Here is a 20,923-nt window from a genome sequence, read left to right as displayed (position 1 = left end):
CAACTCTTATCACGAGTAAGCACTCGGATCGCAATCTAAGCCTTTGAATTTGACTTGGCAATTCAATGAGGAGATAAATAAAATTAGATGTTCTCTACATTTCCTGCTTAAGTATTCAAGAATTAGCGTTTGCGCTTCCAAACATAACCAATTTATGCTAATGTTTTCACGATTAAATTTCTTATTTACAGGAAATAATCGACTTCTTTATGAAATAATCTTTCAGCGAACCAGTCAACTCGTACAATTCAGTTATTCGATTTTTTGGAAACATCGAAAAGCTCATCGTGATAATGACCGAACTCATAAACTCACTTTGAAATCGATCCACCGTCTCACCATGGCGATAAAGCCGAACAGCGGCCGCTCACGCGAGCATCGAGTACGGTTGCCTCGAAACAAACGTAATTCGAGTCCTTGGACAACATCATTAAATTTTACATTATCACTGAACTTAAATTAGTCCTGACAATAAAACGTGGACGAAACCAACAACAATGAGCAGTGCACGTTTATTGATTTTGAGATGATCATTATCGGCGTTACAATACAACACTTTCAATTTAGAGAGAATCAAAAGGTAGATGTCGTTTGTAAAATAGCTATGAAAGAAAATTTATAATTCAGTCGGTCGACTTCGAAAAAGAGTACAAAGGCATGACGTCACTCCGCTGCCGCGCTGTATTTCCATACTTAGGCGCATACTCTGAAGCGACATATAAACAGGGTGTCCACATTCTGGAAAGTCAGGGAAAGTCAGGGAAAAGTCAGGGAAGCTCATAGCAGTCAGGGAAAGTCAGTGAAATAGAGGGGTCACCTGGAAAGTCAGGGAAACATTGAGATTTTGTCTACCAAAACACTGTTTGTCTCCCGAAATTTCCCAGTGATTGTAAAATGAGGGATTTAATTAATTTATGCTCTAGAAAGACCTTTGATCTTGACTATCGAAGCATTTTTTTTTCAGGTTTGGAGTGATCTACATTATGACTTTGTTTTTATAGCCTGACCAGGAACATAAAAACCCTGGCATAGAGGCGCTTCAATTGCATTTGATAGTGCAACACTGAGTACAGTCGTACCTGTGTTAAATTAATAGGCTAACTTTATGTTTCAGGATTCAGGATTACGGGCTAATTTGATATTTTCATAAATTAACGAAAAAATATTATTATAGGTAACCTGGTTTAAATAAATTAAATGAAACCATCAATCGAACTAGTAGGATTTATTTTATTATTCATCAATAATCAAATTCAGAACTTGAATATTTAACTGCAATGTCTGCTCATGAACGCTTCAAACTCGGTACTTCTTTCCCAATTCCATAAAATTCAACTTTTAGAAAGTGACAAAAAACTTTAAAATAGGTAGTTGAAACAAACCACAGCTAATTTTCATAGTGGACTGTACTATACGATAAACATGTCAGTCAATTTAACAACCTTTATTGGAAACATTTTCAATGAAAATATTGTCCGAACCCTTGGTATTTCTCTTCGACAAATACTTTAACACATTGTGAACCACTTTTCTTTCACGACTATAAAAAGATTTTAGCAATTTAATTCACAAAATCAATTGCGCACATTTAAAATAAAGTTTGTTTACACTTTGACAGCAATAGACTGACATGCAAGGTGACATGTCAGTGAAGTTTTTAGTTACTGTTGCCATTAAAAGAAATTAGTACCATTAGTTTTCCGCAACATGGCGAGGGTTTTTATGTTCCTGGTCAGGCTATAGTCATAATTATATTACTCCTTTTTAGTTTTTTATCTAATGAAGTGGATTGATCTAAATTATGACATAATTTTGTTCATAATTAGATTACTTTCATATAGTTTTATTTTCACGATTAGAGTGATCTATGTTATGATTTTTTTTGTCATAACTAGATTACTCCTTTTTGTTTTAATAGTTGTACTTTTTTGTTTCAGTAAAATGATATATTTTCTATTGTCGATGTGAAAGTGCAACTTTTATCTTATGTTTATTTATATTTTTTTTTATAATTATTTATTGATTTGATTATTGAGTGCAGACTAGTGAGCAGTTCACTGTGAGTGCTATTAANAACAAGCGAAGTGCTTGTAAAAATGGTACGCATATCTTTTTTGCGACTAGGTTTCTTAGAGTACCATTTTGGAATCTTGGATAGTTGCGTCAACTTTAAAAAAACTTGCCGCAGTAGTGTTCATACTTTTTTTTACAAAACGATGAGTCAAAGTGGAGTGAAAGTAAAAATCGTTCAAAATTTTAAGGAAATAAAATATTTTGATTAACTTTTGTGTAAAAACTGCAAGGATTCTGGGGGTTTTAAGAGTTGGGGTGAACAGCAGCACTACTTAAGTTGCCGATATAAACAGAAAACCAGGAATTATTGAAAAATTGTGGTCGTGGTAATGTAAAATATCATAAGGGGTGTCAATTTTCGTTGAATTTCATAATTTATTGTGAAGGTTAAAAAATAATTGAGATAGATTTTTTTCCTTATTTTTCCTAAAGTAGTCATGACTATGTCCATCCTGTGGCGTCGGCTTATCCTTGAATTTTGGGACACGTTGTATACATAGTTGGTCAGGGAATTTTGAAAAAAATGTCAGGGAAAGTCAGGGAAAAGTCAGGGAATTTTTTCGAACATTTGCAGTGGACACCCTGAAACACGATTTACCCCAACTCTATCCATACCGTAGGTAGATTCATACTAACATACTTTGACCTATCATCCCAAGTCCCCGACCTAAATCTTTTTGAAAGATCATGGAAAGCATGTCAATTGATCAGTGGTGTGATCATATCATCGTATCCATTGGCTGTGTACATAGAGTTTGGAGGATAAGGATACACCCATGCATATCCTTTGCGATTGCGAATTTGCGGCACACTGATTCATTCATTCGATGAGCTGCCCGCTAGACATTATGTATCCTTTGTGTCAGATTAAATTTAAGGTTCATTATCAGTAACGTGTAAAAAGACGAAACAATGCTATTTCGGCTGCCAACAACCGTGACTCTATCCTTCGAGCCATGACACAGCCCAGGATCAACCACTTACATATCCATCAAATACTAATTATTCAACTATTTAGAAAGAAAGAAAGATACATTTATTACAATGGACATCACACAAATACAGGCAATTACATAGACATGACAATGGCACATAATAATGGAAGAAGAAAAAAATAAAAACAAGTAAACTGAGCAGTGCCACCCATTCACCAACAAGATGCCCACTGCAACGGGACCCCACTCAGCATATGCCGCGGCCCACGGTGACGAAGGCCACGGCGCTGGTTTTCAGTGTGCCCCATGCCGAGTGAGGGTCACGGACCATTGGCAAAATAAATAAAATATTTATATTTAGTGAGACAGTTACTTGTATCAACAAATTGCTCTAACTCTACATAATATCACCATTCATATTTTATTTTAGTAGTTTATTTAGTAACTCTATTTGAGTCTACAAAAAATTCTCCTCAAAATCATATTGAAACTGCATCACAATTTAACTAAGTTATGGTTTACGTTTTCAGTCAATGCAACATGCTGTATTGTTAATTTTATTTATACTGTGTAGATATTTATTTACATACTTATTTTTATATAGCAACAAAATAGCTATAATCAGAGTACGTAAGTTTATTTAATGCATATGATATTGACAGTCAAAACGGTTAACTGCTTTCCAGTTTCCACTATGATTACTGCCTGAATTTGGTTGGGGCTTAATTAAGATTAACCACAAGATGAGAAAACACCAAAACCCCGGTTTTAATAGCCATGACGTGTATACCTTAATTATAATGTAAAGCTCTTTGAAGGCATTGATATGCATCTTTGTAAAAATAAATCATTAATTCTAAAATTACACGCTGTTTTGAAGTGCAGAATTATTGCAACACGTAAAGTTAGGTCTTTATTATCACGTTCAAATAAGACCTAAATTAAATGAAAATAAATAAAACATTACAAAATACTTATTTTCATAATAAAAACATAGCGTGCAAGCTTCTAACAAGTTAGATATGAATGCATGATTGTTATTGTTAACATTATGTTAGGTTAGGTATTAATGTTACTAAGTGGAATAACTATGATTTAATAGAATAGAATAACTTTATTCAGCATATCAAACAGTTCATTTAAATTTTACAACTCTACCTAAATATAAAATTCTCAAGCATTATGAAACCACTAGAAGGTCTCTCACAACTTCATTAATTTAAAAGTTCTTTTCATTCGTTTAACATGTTATCTGTGATAATAACACACGATTAGTAAAAAAAAGTTGCTAATTTAACTTTTAAAATCTTATTCCTTAATTTATTTTTCGCTCCGCAAACTACATCTTTGAACCTAAATGTTAATACGCCCAGTAACGTAAGTTGCATTAAATACAGAGACAGATCACTTGCGATTTTATAATCGGTTGTTTTTTTTTTCTAAACACGTAGGGAACCCTTACTGTGTTACATAAACATTTGGAACTCTAGTGCTCCCTCGGCCGTGGTAATGACCCTGGAAGCGGTGCGGTTAGTAGCTGTCATCGCCGACCGCGTTGGGCCCGCAGAACTGTGTCAAACGGTCGCACACTTTCGATATTTTTTTACTGGATTATGTTAGCTGTAGCTTTATAATAACAGAGTTGTTTACATTAGCGTATAACTTGAATATGCAGTGTCAGATGTTTGCTTTTTTTATTAAATCATAATAGGGATGTTTCCTGGGTCAAAAAGCAAGAGTTTTAATTAGTCCGTCAGTTAACTTATCAAAAAATACTCTACACGTATTTTTCACTTTTTCAAACTAATGAAAATTTTAAGAGATAAAGCGCGCCAAAGTTCATAAGAAGAGGCCCGTGACGTCAATGCTTGCATAAAAGTGCCGCACGTTGTGACGTCGTGCGGAACTTCAACGCACCATAACTATGTAATTATTTGTTAGATTGACAAATAAAAATATATGTGTCCAATATTTTTTGATATTAAACATGACGGACTAAAAAAATTTTTTTAGGATACTAGCCTATTCTAGTTTGGTATTTGTGGACCGATTATCCACTAGCACACAGTCGAAATGGATAGGTCATATTTATGTCGCTGATTGGTTAACTTTAATACTAATACTTGTTCGAAACTGTTATGGTTAAAGTAAATTTTAAGCAACATATCACTTTTATGGTTTAAATTAGCTGTCAAAACTTCTGATGTGAATACAATCAACCATTTCGTAAACGTTTCTCACAAATAATATGAAACAAAAATAATATAAACGAATACCTCCGAGGTATACTTACAATACCGCGACCGGTGGTCTGAGGTTCGCACCGCGGCACGTGGTCGTGGTCTACTTTTTATTAGAAGACTTACTAACACTTAGCGTTCTTTCCTTTTTTACAGGAGCTCAAAATAAACATTGGATATGAAATAGAAATAAGTATTTTATGAAAACTGTAAAATATTTGATTGTTTTAAATAACTACATTCGGTTTGCAGTTCATTATTGTACTTAATAGTTAAAGTATAATGTCATGCCAAGAGGTTTGAAAATAGGATTTACTCCACAAGCAGCATGCATTGTGTATTTGTGTAAAGCTATTTCGTTACCAAGCGCACTGTGATTCGTAATTTCGTACGCTCTGTACTGTGAGATGCACTACATGCAAGAATTCGTCTATCAATTAAATTCAATTTCGATTGATTCAGCACTTTCTAATAATGACATCTGTATCTAAACAAGAGAGGCGAATAGTTATTAGAAAATATTTAACTGAAAGGATTTGACTGCATGTGTAACGTATGCATCTATCGAAATTAATCCGAACTCTTGGTTGATATTTGATATTGAGTTCAATGGCTATCCTATTCTTCTCTACCACTTTTATAAATAACTAGCTTTCCGCCCGCGGCTTCGCCGTCGTGGAATTTTGTCTGTCACAGAAAAACTTTATCGCGCGCGCGTCCCTGTTTTAAAAACCGGGATAAAAACTATCCTATGTCCTTTTCCGGGACTCCAAACTATCTCTATGCCAAATTTCATCAAAATCGGTTCAGTGGTTTAGGCGTGAAAGCAAAACAGACAGACAGAGTTACTTTCTTTACATAGATTACTTGAATCTGATAATTTTATAGTAATTCTACATTGCGAGCGGTTTCTTGGCGCAAATGCTTTCATTGATCGTGCGAGACCTTTATTTATGGATTACTATTTATCTGAGGACGCAGCAACGGCGATCGCGGGGGTTGCTCAAGCCCGAATCGGGACAAAGATCGTGTGTTAATTCGGACCGCGTAGACCAAGGGGCGCGGCGGCCGGGGTTAGTAAACATAATCATGGCCTCCTCCCGCTATACAATTCAGTAGCTAAATGGGAATGAAGAGTTACCTCGCCCGAATACCCCCGCCCCCACCCAGGCCCACTGTCTGCCACCGCGACGCCCACACGTCTTGTGACGTACTCGCTGAAAAGGTCATACGTTTATTTTTTTAACTCCATACGTCTGATTTTCTTAATCTCGTCAACAGTAATGTAAATAACTCTTCACATGTCTAATGAATAAGACGGGCAAAGGATAACTGGTAGAGCTATTGTCTGCCTATAGTGCCTGCCTACACGTGTCACAAAAATGACCGCAATGACCCCACCAAAGCAAGCTCACCGCGAAGCGTACATGTACTACACAATAAGTCGCAACGTAACGCAAGACAGGCAGGCCGAATTTAATTAAGTTTTTTTTCCAAAATAAAAATAGACCGAGAAATATCAATACTCCGTGACTTGTATTCTAAACTCCTTAACTGAATGCCCCTGCCCCTCTCTGTGACTGAGCGACCCCAGGCCCCGTATCGACCGTCGCGCCCTCATCTCGCAGGTACACGCAACACTTATCCCGGTTTTAATTGTCGCCACGCGCCGATGACCCGGACTGTCGACTGGATACGCCGTTACGCGGCTGGATCCCGCCATGGAACTGTTTAAAAAATGACAACCACTTTGGTTAATGTGGTTGGACGCATTATTCCAAAATCCACAACTCCATGATGTGAACTTACTCGTACAGATACATGTCGCTCGATTTCAAATTAAAAATGCACCTTAACGTATTCGACGATTCACTACGTAAATGCACTTAGTTGATTGATATACCTACATTCGGTTCTAAAAACGACTGCAAAGTAAAGGTCGAATGCAAAGTCGAGCATTGTCGAATCGGTCGTCTACATAGATTAGAGTTATCGACTCACCTCCTAAAGAGAGAAATAGGAAAATGTAGCGAAAATGTAAGTCCATTTATGTGACCTAATTATAAAAACTGCAGCTTAAGTGGACCTCTTCTATTGCATATGATAGTGGCAGAAGTATTGTTATAGGATTTGCCTGAAAAATTGGAATTCTCTAATAGAGTTTTTGATCCTTAGATGACTCTATGTTTCGACGCACAGACATTAATTTGAATGTATATTTATACACTATTGCAAAACAGTAACATAATTTTAGTTAACTTTTCTTCATAATATGGTTAACTTCACTTATCATCTTAACTAAACACCGTTAATTACAGTATCTAATCGAAATTACCTTATCAATTTGCAAACTCTTTTAAAATAACCGTTGATGCGGGAGATGTGACTAGCTTAAGAAGAATGGGCGTTTCAAATCGCTTCTGATGGAAGATAATAAATTATCGAAATTATTCTTAAACGTCTCTGATAAGGTATCGTTTTATAAACTCGATTGCGTAATCGATTGTGTAATGGTTGCTTACACGAGTTCAGGCGATTACTGCAACATTGTTAAGGTTCTGCTCGCTTACATCTAGCGGACAGGAAAAGTAAAAGCCAACTGATGCGATAGTACGCTATTTACTGCTACACTCCACGGAAAGCAAGTAATCATGTAAACATGGAGCAATAAATGATTTATGATTATGACAGTTACTGCAACCGACTATAAATTATGTATGAGACAACGATGAATAAAATCCAATAAATAAAATATAAGATAATTAATAAACCATGTCTATAATAGAAATGCCCTCGTAATAAACCATTTAAAATAAAACTTCAAAAACGCGGAATTACATCCAGCTCTCCTGAAAACTTCCACGTTCCCGCTCCGCTTAACGCTTCGTTTATGAAACGTAACATAGGCTTGTAGCTGTCCGGTCTTAGTCGTCAAGCAAAAAGGTGGGTTGCCGATAAAGGACATTGTCAGAAACCGCCTAAAAAACCGCCCAAAAACATTAACCCATCATAATTATTTTCTATTTTTTTTAATACATTAAGCACCCTTTCATTCTAATGGACACTTAAGCATTGAAAAATTAAATAAATAAGTCTTTTAACGTTTATTCTATAATACTATTACAACTTCCGGACGTTTTGGTGCGTGGCATGGTCTAAAACCTATCAAGTTCCATAATTTTTGCCGATAAAATCTGTACGAGGCATTACCGTACTTTATTGCTGGGAGTCCATGTATAGTGATGTTCCTGCGGCCATCATAGACAATAAAATATCGATTTTGAAAATAAAATAAATCGATTAAACTGCTTTGAAGACTAGATTTGCGTTAAAAGCTAAAAAGATATTGACAGTTTGACACTATTACAAGAAGATATCTAAAGTGTCCAACTGGTCGAAGGTCGTAAATAAAATAAAAATAATTAGGACCATAAACTGATATTCATGGTATCATAACTGTAAACATAGTAGGGAATTTAGTGCAAGAACCCCTCCACTTTGGTATAGAAGGCTCATTTTTGCACCAGTTGTTCTTTGGGTGCTCCTGAGTAGATTTCCGTCGGTAGACATCGGGAGCCCCCCCTGTGGTAGCAGGGGGAGGGGGGGCAAGTTTCCTTCTGCCGCGCTTCACTTTAAGGCCCATATCTTCAAAACTATGGGTATTAGGGCAAGTGTGGTGTCATTTTCAGATAATTAAAGGATGGCGAATTCATTTCTAGAACAAACTTTTTGCCTTTTCATACAAAAAAATAGAAATATTGAGCAAAATTCACAAAAGCCAAAAAGTATTTTTTTTAATAAACGTCGTTTACTTTTAAACCACTGGAGATAATCTAATAAAAAAAATATATCCTGAAAGCTACATTTATCAGGATTATAAATATATACCATTGTATGGTACTTTTTTCGAAAAAAGTAGGTGAAAAAAAATTTTTCTTCAGGACACAGCGGGCGAAATTTACTGCGCGTCGGAAAAAAATATTTATTTTATCCATGAATTCATACTATTTGATTCATAAGCAAGTAAAGATTATTATTTTAGAATTTATTTAGAGTTCCTGGCACATCAATCTACCATGATTTGTATTTTTTCTTCAATTAATTTTGAACTCTATGTGTAAGACATAAGGTTGAAAATAGCTTAAATACATTTTAATGTTGAAAATATCATAAGAAGAAAGCACAAAATAAAGAACTTGAATTTGTCTAAACGTCTAATGATTATTATTATTTTAATTAACACTTATTTCTACATACTATTGTACCAGTGATTTAACGGAAAGGTAAGTGTGAGGAAAGTGAGGATTGATAATCATAGTACGGGAGATTATTTTTAGCACAAAAGCTACGGCTGTGACCATTATAGTTGTTTTTTCAGACAGCACCAGCTTCTGCACTACTTCTTGCACTTACATCTCACCATTTCCAGGCAAGCTTCAGCAGCTACGGGCAAATCGGTCCATGTAGGCTCCATGTTGCTATCGCCTCTGGTCTACCCCCAACCAGTCGGGTAAAGGGAAGACTGAGTCGGTTGCTTGCAACTGACCCTATGTATACGCGAACCCCTTGAACCTACTAAATCTTAAATAACTTGAAAAAATCATAAGGACATGATTACTGCCCTTGATATACTGCCCGTAGCCAATTCTGATACAAAACTGGTGGGCACTTACAGCACTCGTTCATAGTCAAGCATGTAGTAAGTAATAGTAGGACGTACAATGATCTAAAACAATACCAATGGATTAATATGATAAGTGGGAAAAAAACAGTGGATTGAGCTAATAGGTGGATAGATCTTGAACAAGGGACGACTAGAAAAAAGGACCAAAATCCCAACAGAACAGCCTAATCTGTTTTACTGACAGATCCAAGCCAAGATGGCCTTGGGAACGGGAGCGGGCGTCTACTGTAAACACTACGAACACAGTGAACGTTTAAGGAGGTTTGCTAGAGTATTTCAAGCTGAATTCTACGCTATAATTATGTGTGCACTAAAAAACAGGGGTGCAAAAAATGCAATATCTACATCCTGAGCCACAGCCAGGCAGCACTCAAACAAAGCCATCGCCTCAGTGAAGGTTGAGTCTAGAATTATTCTAGATGCAATCTTAAAGATGAACAAACTCGGAAGGCATGACAAAGTGTCCCTGATGTGGGATACCTGGACATACAAGGATCGAATGCAATGAGAGAGCCGACAGTCTAGCGAGACAAGGGTCAGAGACGATATCTATTGGGTCAGAACTGATAGTTCTTAATCTAAAAGCATACCTCATGGCCATAATATGGCCATATCCAAGAAGCACAGGGCTGAATGGGAAAGCTCCAACGATATAAGCCTCTCCAAATCATTCCTAAAGGGAAATACAGGGTCATGGAGAAAACTCATCAAAGTTAAGCCCAAGCAATTACAGGTACGGAAACTGGGCATTATGGAACGAACTACTGTCCCACAAAATGGGCCTAACAACAGAAGCTCTCGAGTATGTGGAATAATGTGTGGGGTCCATGAAACACTTAATAGGTACTGTAAGGATGGGTCTGCTTGGGTCAGCATATCCGGCATCAGAAGACTACTAGGTGGCTTTCACTCAGACGCTTAATTCATTGAAATGATTTTTTTAGATGATAGGGAATAAAAAAGGAGAATAAAGATCCTAATGGGTCGCTGTGGACTACGCTTAGGTGTGGCCCTACATAAGATAACTCAGACAGCTTTGTATCAGCATTGGCTACTGGCAGTATATCAAGGGTTTCGCGTAGGTATAGGATCAGTTGCAAGCAACCGACTCAGTCTTCCCTTTAACCTGGTTTGGGGTGGACCAGAGTCGATAGCAACATGGAGCCTACATGGACCGATTTGCCCGTAGCTGCCAAAGCTTGCCTGGAAATGATGAAATTTAAGTGCAAGAAGTAGTGCAGAAGCTGGTGCTGTCTGAAAAAACAACTATAATGGTCACAGCCGTAGCTTTTGTGCTAAAAATAATCTCCCGTGCTATGATTATCAATCCTCACTTTCCTCACACTTACCTTTCCGTTAAATCACTGGTACAATAGTATGTAGAAATAAGTGTTAATTAAAATAATAATAATCATTAGACGTTTAGACAAATTCAAGTTCTTTATTTAGTGCTTTCTTCTTATGATATTTTCAACATTAAAATGTATTTAAGCTATTTTCAACCTTATGTCTTACACATAGAGTTCAAAATTAATTGAAGAAAAAATACAAATCATGGTAGATTGATGTGCCAGGAACTCTAAATAAATTCTAAAATAATAATCTTTACTTGCTTATGAATCAAATAGTATGAATTCATGGATAAAATAAATATTTTTTTCCGACGCGCAGTAAATTTCGCCCGCTGTGTCCTGAAGAAAAATTTTTTTTCACCTACTTTTTTCGAAAAAAGTACCATACAATGGTATATATTTATAATCCTGATAAATGTAGCTTTCAGGATATATTTTTTTTATTAGATTATCTCCAGTGGTTTAAAAGTAAACGACGTTTATTAAAAAAAATACTTTTTGGCTTTTGTGAATTTTGCTCAATATTTCTATTTTTTTGTATGAAAAGGCAAAAAGTTTGTTCTAGAAATGAATTCGCCATCCTTTAATTATCTGAAAATGACACCACACTTGCCCTAATACCCATAGTTTTGAAGATATGGGCCTTAAAGTGAAGCGCGGCAGAAGGAAACTTGCCCCCCCTCCCCCTGCTACCACAGGGGGGGCTCCCGATGTCTACCGACGGAAATCTACTCAGGAGCACCCAAAGAACAACTGGTGCAAAAATGAGCCTTCTATACCAAAGTGGAGGGGTCTCCATACAAATCATTGCACTAAATTCCCTACTATCAGCCAAAACAATTTATTGGAATTCGGGCACGGTTAGATAAAAACTAAATAATACGATAGAGGCATCGCCTTGTCTGCTGCTGTCAATCAAGAGTTTTGATTCAAGTAGAGATTATTCAAATGTTTGGTTTTTAAACCATCATCAAGCTGGGAACACTTATGGACAATCTGACTTAAAATACCTGCCATTATAAAAACCGGTAACAACTAGTATGTTGTCCTATAACATCATATTTTTATCAATTTTCTTTTTTTAGATAAAAATATTTTACTATTTACACAACTTCCGTGTGAAATAATAGTGAATTACCATGTCAGTTATGTTAGTTTCAAGTTTCTAGTTTACTGCTCGGTTATCTCTACATTTGCGCCAATGCGTGACATTTCGCACTTTCCTTAGTCCATTAGACGGTCTATTCATATTTACTTTAAACTTCACAGTAAGTCTGTATTCTATTTAAGGTAATGTGTAATCGCTGTTTATTTATTCTACCTTGTTACTTGTTCCTAAGCGTTTTTGCTGTAGATTTCAAATAAAAATTTTACTTTCGTACTCTTGTAAACGGTAATTTAGTCTTAGAATGACGTTCCTAAACACAGTCAATCCCAATGACCCAAAAGTCTAGTGACTTGAATTTAACCAGACCTTGTGCTAGTGAGGGAAAGGACTTGGGCGTCATTAGCACGATTCCCATGGGGGTCCTAATGAGCACCACAAACAGCTTCACGCTCTGGCGGGCCGCACCGTTGCGCGCTCCAGGAGTGTGTGACGTCACCGTCGACGGCGTCGGTGGCTGCGCACGGGCACCGGGCACGTGGGCTCGCGGAGGCCTCGGGCGCATCGAAAGTGAGACCACGGGCGCGCGCGCGGGGGGACAACCACGGTCGACGACCCGCGCATCCAACCAATCCGCACTTGGTACAACACCGTCGCATTGTTTTAACATCCCATAGCTTACACTACCGCCGCACTAACGTCTCACTCATTGAAACGTTTAGAACCGGACTCCATATTCGATACGGATACTTTATACATTCCTCGATTCAGAGTAGCTTGCCATTCCAGTGTTAGACAACACGTCATGGCAACGTCACATATACGAGACAACTTTACTCGTAGTGAGCCTCAGTTCACACGGAAAAATCACTGTTTAATTACTGAAGTTAGACCTGTATTGTATACGCTATGTAGGTATGTCATAATCTCATTATAATTGGCAATATAAATATAGAAAGTTATGCTCCATCTTGCAATTACCTGGGCGGAAGCGAAGCAGGTGAAGCGAGTATCCTTTCCGTAGTCGCGTCACTGCTAACAGAATCGTTCGTAACACCCACATTCGACATGAACTCTAATTAACCCATACATGATAGCATCCCTTTGGCAGATATTTGTTTGTCTTTAGATAACTTTCTCATCATAGTCTGCCGTCATTCCGTCATGAGCAAATTGTATCTGATGCTGTTCAATACGACCCATTACTCCAAGGAGTGTGATATAATCAGATTTTTTTCTAACAATAATATCGATCGACGTTAATTATGTCGAATGGTTTAGGAAGTTATTGCGCTAGTCTCCAAGGTCGTTCAGTTTGAGGCTCTGCAGGTGTTCTGCTAGACGTAGTATAACACTACATAGTAGTATGTGATATTACATCTTCTGGACACGGCTAGGGTAACCAAGCATCTGCTGCTCCTTCAGGATTTACTTGATTTACCTGAAATTGTAAAATGTGAGCTTTCACTAATGTTTAACATCCTACTAATATTATAATTGTTAAAGTTTGGATGTCTGGATGTTTGTTACTCTTTCACGCAAAAACTGCTGAACGGATTTTCATGAAACTTTACAGTATTATTGTAGTTCCAGAATTAACATGTAGGCTATAAATAATTTATGACGATCTGTGATGCCGCGGGCAAAAGCTTGTATCCAATAATATTGTTTTGCTCAAAATTGCAATGGTGCTAATAAGGTCTTCGGAATCCCACCAGTTGGCTTGAGTGTTAATCTGTGTCAGAGAGAAAATTCCAGGTTATATTGTTTATTTATGTTCTACGCTGTCATATCAACTGATTCGAAAACCACAAATTAGTCAGACCATGACGTTATAGCATTGGGCCTTTTGTACCAGCGGCTATGTTTAACTTCAAAGCTTTAATACATATTTCCTGACATGATTTATAACGTGACAATTTGATCCTGTATATTTTTTGCATTGCGAATGTATCAGAGCAGGCGAGAAAAGTCTAAGATAGAGAGTTGCAAAGACCACCAGTAGAGTCCAAATTGCCAGCGTCTTTATTCGAGGACATTTGTCTGGGTCCCCTCATAATTGACCCACTTTAAAAGAGACACAACACACGTTACTGTTAAAGTAGGTTTTGCAAACGCTTTATTCAAGGACGATGTTTGGGGCTCTGCAGGTGTCGCCCGTTAACCCTTTTATGTGCCGTGTACCCTAACCGATCTATGTGCTCATGGTTAGGGTTACCACGCTTATAGCCAAGTCGTTTTTATTACCGCTTCATGGTGTTATAATAACGTAAAAGATGTAATTTTCTTAGTACTTTAAAATATATTTTATTTATTTACTTGTCTTAATTTAATTCTTATGAGAAATTATTTTTATCTTAAATCTCATTCGAATTCATAAGCAAATATGATGCTTATACGGACTATTAAAATTTTATTGTAAAACGCTTAGCTGTAAATTAAACACACTCCACCGATCGTATTAATTAAAGCAGATCTTATTATTCATAATGACCTAACCAACCAAGACAAGATACTTACCTTCAATATTTTTTAGAATTGCTTTAAAAAAATGTAAGTCCTTATCGTCTTATTTGCATAATGTGCAATTATTCTAAAGATCGGGCGGTGGACTTATTGTGTGTGACCCTAACTATCGTAGTATCGTACGCTCGCGCTTCCAGTTTACGTACGGATGCGAATATAAGTCCTTACATTTTCTGTCCATTGTAATGATTCATGTTTACTGTCCATTATGTTGTAACCATTTTGTCAGTATTTGCATAGAAAAGTTGATGAGGTCCTTCTTATCCGCGCACATGCCTTTTGTGTGGTGTCTCTACCGGTACTCGCGGCTCGCGTTTGTATGGACGGGCACGCGAGCGTAGGACGCGCGGTCGTTATTCAACAGTTTTGAATGGAACAGCTCAGGCCTGTAATGATTATTTCATTACTTCTGATAGTGAAATCCCAAGCCAAGATCGACGAGTCATCTACGGCCATTGATATTTTGTGGTGTCTCTCCCTTGTAAACAACGCCCATGCTTCCTGATATTCGAAATGTTAGAAGATGACATGGAAAAAATGTCGGCCGGCGCATTGTAGAGCTAGAGTAGTGTACAAAGATTTCTGTTAGTTCAGGTGTGTGAATTAAAATCACAGCAGATGAAACGACAAATTATATGTATGTGTGTCAAATTGTTATATCATACCCATATGTGGATTTAAAGTCCACCAAATTTTCTAGATCGTGTAAAAAGAATGTGTCGGACGGACTGCTGCTTGCTGCAGTACAAAAGCCTATATCTGCAAATATTTTTTTATCATTGGAAGTTAATAATTTAATTACTGAGTGTCGTCACCTGTTGCCTTAACTTAGTAGTTCGAAGCAGACGGGCCACCTAACAGCGTCAGTTTATCATTTGATTAACAAATAATGTTACGAAATCTCAGGGGAACTAAACATTTATAGCATCCTCACAGTGGCTTATGGCTGTCTATTCTCTATCACCTGTTGCGCGTGCGTTGGAGAGAGAGCATACTGCCTTTACCTCCACTGTGGCATTTCCTAAACCGAGTTCGAAGCAGACGGGTCGCGAGCAACACCGTTAGCTTGGAGATGGCAATGAATGTGTATCATTAGTACACTTACTTGCTTAGTATGCTTTCCTTTGTAATTCATTTAGGACGTAACTGTTTCTTTATCGGCTATTCTTTCTAATGACGGCACTCAGTGGAATATCAGTTAAGCACAATCACTTAACTTTTTTTCAATCTTGAACCTAAAAGCTTCGTTAGTTTCAGTTTCAGCTAAGCCGATTTATTACTATTTTAGTGTCAATTAGGTAGATCAACCGTAGTACAGTCGCGCATACTGCAATACTTCGGAGATGTTTCGAGGCGGGATGACAACTCCATAGAACGACTGGTCGTCCAGGGAAAAGTCGAAGGAACCCGATCGCGTGGCAGGTCACCAATGCGCTGGACCGACCAAGTGAAAGCAGCAGTGGGAGACGGCTTAATATGTGACTGCACCAGAAAGTCTGCCAATAGAGAGAGATGGAGGGAGATCGTGCGGAGAGTTGTGTCCGCCTCTACAACCGATGTGAACAACGCCTCAACGTGACCACGACCGCTCTGCCAAGAGCGTAACGAATAAGAAGAAGAGGTAGTTTACTAACCTAGACCGACATTCAACTTAAAGACACGATTGCTATGGCGTGTCGCGAATCGAGACCCAAGTGGATTGAGGAACTTTTACTCCATAGCGACTTGGCAATTGTATGTACAACCAGAAAGATTTTATCCCCAGGCCGAGTTGACCACATAGGACCTTGTTAAAGTGAGCCGGCATCGTGTCATTAGAGGGCGTGAATATTTAAACGGAGTCGGCGGGAACGGTCCGCGGTCCCGCTCGCCCGGCTCCCGCGCGTTATAGGACTTCGGGGATTACCTTCTCATTGAATTAATCCTGTTTGCTGATGAAAAAGCCGCCACTGAACAACATTTCCCCTGAACTGGCGACTCGGAGCCGTGTAAACACTCGTAACGTGCCATGAGCAATGATATTTTCATTTGCACTTGCCAAGTTTAGAATGTTTGTAAACAAAGCCGGCCCCCAAGCAATCTTGCCAGCCTGTCTATCGATTGCACTCGAGCTATGTCCCATTGACTTGTGTAAACATTGTCGTAACATAATCGTAGAGTCATGTGTCAATGACGATACGATCATTATATGATGAAATCGAAACTTTTCGCACTGTACATGCTTAGCCGCGGACCGTGCGATCACGCACGATCTGGTCCATTGTTTCCTCGGGCCAGCGTTACGCAATCAAGAGGGGTCATTTTGTCCGCGCCCAAAAGTCGCACCCGCGAAGTGGAGAACAGTCATATCCTATCGATTTGTTAAGATGGCGTGCGGGTGGTAGGGGGTGGTGGGGGAGGGTGGCGCGGCACGAGGGCGGCCGCAGCCTCCGCGCGGCGCAGCGTGCAGCCTCGCTTGCACCTGCCGGCAACGCAACCGCGACACACTAGCGACATCGTTCGCGACGCATATGTAATGACACCGCCTTGCACTAATCCGCCGAGATGACGCTCTAATGGTATACAAATATTACAAATACGCGGGATTTGCCTTATACGATGTGTTACTCGCATGCAACACCTGATCGGTCAATGACTAGAGCGAGCCGTCTGGTAGAGTTAATCTCGTTTTAACATAACAACATGGTGGAGAGTAAATAAAGAACATCGCATCGTTGCGTCCGCGCTGACTCATTGCGGTCATGTCCAGTCCAATAGCCCCGATGCTGCGAATGCTTAATTTGTTTTAGTCGAATTAAACAATATGTACTTACTAAAATTAATTTCTTTTTCATAATCACGTTACAATATCAAAGGATTAACATAAGTCATTGACTTGGGATTGATAGGGCTCTTTTATTTCAGGGCTAATTAAAATAAGATTCTCCGAAATACTCTAATAATCATGTTTCATACAAATCAACCGTAACTATCTTTTACCGCTATGTTTGTGAAAAACGTAACATTTGATTTTCCACATCCTACTTATCCTATCTTTTTGTGATCGACACTTATGATGTAGCCAGCTCTAGAAGGCTAAATTTTGCGTAATTGTGTCATTTACCTGTCTCATGCATTTTAAGACATGTAATGAAATTCTTACTCTCCGGTTATGAAACTGTTGTAATGAATAATTTGAAAAGAATCTTGTTTCCAACCCGATTTTCACGTAAGATTGGTAATGTAGTTTTGTTTGTGCGACATGATATAAAACAAAACCAATGCAATCCTACATTAGTTAGAAATCTTCTTTCCACAAATAAGTTAAGTAAGTTACCTGATGCACCTGGCTCTGTGTTAAGCAATGAATGGTTAATTTTTTCCGCAGCAGATTGACGTCGCGTTGGAGCTTGAGTGTTAAATAATAAAACACTTCGGTCACTGGTTCGATCTCGGTCCCACTTTATGAAGAAGATGCGCAACAGTTTGTCTTCAAGCTCAGACTGTAGGGTCGCCAAGTGCCACAAAAATTCACGACTATAAAATATGTCGATATTGATCCTCGAATTTAATTCATAAAGGAGATAATAGAAGCTCCTTATTTTGGATGAAGATATGAAGTTAATCAAATTTAATATTTGGGCAAGTTCATTAACCTATAGATTCCACGTGCGTGTTGGGTGAATAAATTATCAAGGACGTGCCCATGCGTTATTCCATAAAATTACAATCAAATTCGCCGAAACTCACTACCGTTTCTCTAGAGGTGAACAGAAAAGTATAGTCCTTGCCTTCGACCGGAGGCTGACGACATCGTGTCCACTGTCCATATTTGCATTTTATATTGTAATGGCGATCCCAAAGATGCAAGGGCTATGTGCCATCATCTTCGTTTAAAAGCACATTTAGGCCCTTTTCACACGTCCCGGTTGCCGGCTAACCGGCGCCGGGTATCCGGTGGTGAAGTGTATGGGCATGGTACGTAGCTTTCACATGTTCCGGCGTAATTAATCCGGCATGCCCATACACTTCACCACCGGGTACCCGGCGCCGGATAGCCGGCAACCGGGACATGTGAAAAGGGCCTTACTGAAAATGGCTGCTGAAGAGCATTTGCTTGTGTGTCACTATCCCACCAGCCTTTCAGCTAGATTCTAGATATAGTAGCGGGCATTAGTTTAATTTCGAGGTCGCTGCACCAATAACGTCACCAACCACCATTTACCAGTTATACATTTCCTGATTGCCTATAATGCACAGCACGACTCTACTTTCAGTGAACTGTTGTTTCCGGCAAGTTGCACCTAGTTGTTGAGGACCTGCTTAGTTAATCTGGGGATGAGGTCCGATATGCATAATCAAATTTTGGAAAACTGACCGTGGGTCAAAAGAAATGAAATCTAACAATGATCCGTAGAAAACAGTGCCGGACGTCCTCCTATGAAGAAGTATTGATTATTGAAAAGTATCGAGGAAGTAAAAAAATAATTGTTTTACAAAAACTCAAATATTGCTTCACTTAATTAATTTAAAGGTCAACCGCAGTAGGAACATGTGTCCGCATGGAACTATAGATTAATAGCACTATTATCTCCAAGGAAAACATAGCGTGGTTTGTACTAATAACGATAATTCGATGTTACTACGTTCAATATAGTATTTGTGTGCAAACTGAGCGACTCTACCAACAATGCCGATGCATACCCAGCTATTACGAATAAATTGTTGACGTCAGCTAATCGTTGTGTGCGAGTTTTTTTAAGAGAAGGTGTGGCTATGCCTTTATCGTTATAAATTTCTTCATGGCATGCTTCAGAGTCATTTTAACCTGAACCAGAATCAATTAGGAGAAAAATATTTCATCAAAAGCATTCGACCAAAAGCTTGCAACGAGCATTCATTTGAACTACAAAACTGAACACTAATTAATATAATAGCTAGTTAGAGTTTCAAATGTTATCATTTGAGGTAAAATTATGTTACACAATCAAGTTTATTTCAGCTATGGCGGCTCATTAAGTCTTAGTTGTTATAAACCCACACGGTAGAAGGAAAAGAATCAGATTCTAATTAAATAATGCCTTATAAATGTACTTGTAAGTAAGGCTAATTGATTTTTAAATCCAGGAATACATTGTTTCCCACAACGATATGAAACACTTGTCATAATACAGTATAGGTAGATAATTACGTCGTAACTCTCATACATCACATATGATGTTTTTAGATAGTGTCAAAGAGGTTATCAAATTCACGGAAAAATTGATAAGACAATGTATCTGATGGTACAATGAGTAATGTAACGAGGTAAAGGCCGCATCGGCTCTAATTTTAGAATTAATTAATTAATGTATTTCGCAAAATCCGACTTAATAAAATGTAGAGTCCGTACATACAAGATAATGGATGTGGCATCTTATGTGGATGTAATAGGAGCTTTTATTGCAGTAAAAATGTGTAAGTCCCTGCATACTCTACAGGCTTTTCGTCGGCCGATAGTTTGGTCGGGATGTTAATCAGTATGAACATGTATGGAAGTACGCACATTACACCGATTTGGTATCGGCCGATTCGTCATACAAATTGGAAGCCAACCAAAGTATAGTCCGCAGGGAGTCTTGTTATGTCAAATCTACTACATTGATGTCATTGGTAAACCGCAGGATTCGTCATTTCAAAGAGGGAGATATTGAGACTCTTTTGAGACTTTTCGGGTTCCTGGGGTCTTAAGTCCTGCGGTATTGAACTGGCTGATGATGATGATGATCATGACTTCTTTATGATGATCATCGATGGCACCGACCAATCACATTTATCTACACTCGACGTCAAATAAATCGCACCACCCGCGACAAGCATTTTCAAACGTATGCATCCCCACTTCCTACCAATATTGGTACCATTGAAAAGCCTAGTTCTAACCTTCATTTCATTAAAGGAAAGGTTTTAACCCCAAAAATGTGTCTTTAGAAGGATCCAGAGTCACTTCTTCAAAAAATAGGTAGTTACGCTAGAGCCAACTTTTATGG

The 20,923-nt window shown here is 38.2% G+C and overlaps 1 protein-coding gene across 1 annotated transcript in view; it reads left to right on the top strand.

Annotated features, from left to right (window-relative positions):
* Positions 1-20,923, top strand: part of LOC114350205 (metastasis associated 1-like) — a gene marked incomplete at its 3' end in the record, with an annotated part of 66,369 nt that overhangs the window by 7,774 nt on the left and 37,672 nt on the right. The window lies entirely within an intron of this gene.

Source organism: Ostrinia furnacalis, unplaced genomic scaffold, assembly GCF_004193835.3.
Source record: "Ostrinia furnacalis isolate ACB-3 unplaced genomic scaffold, ASM419383v2 OfSCF0816, whole genome shotgun sequence".
In the NCBI taxonomy this organism is placed as follows: domain Eukaryota; kingdom Metazoa; phylum Arthropoda; class Insecta; order Lepidoptera; family Crambidae; genus Ostrinia; species Ostrinia furnacalis.
Note: the sequence above shows the minus strand (reverse complement) of the source record. Positions and strands in the feature narration are given on the sequence as shown.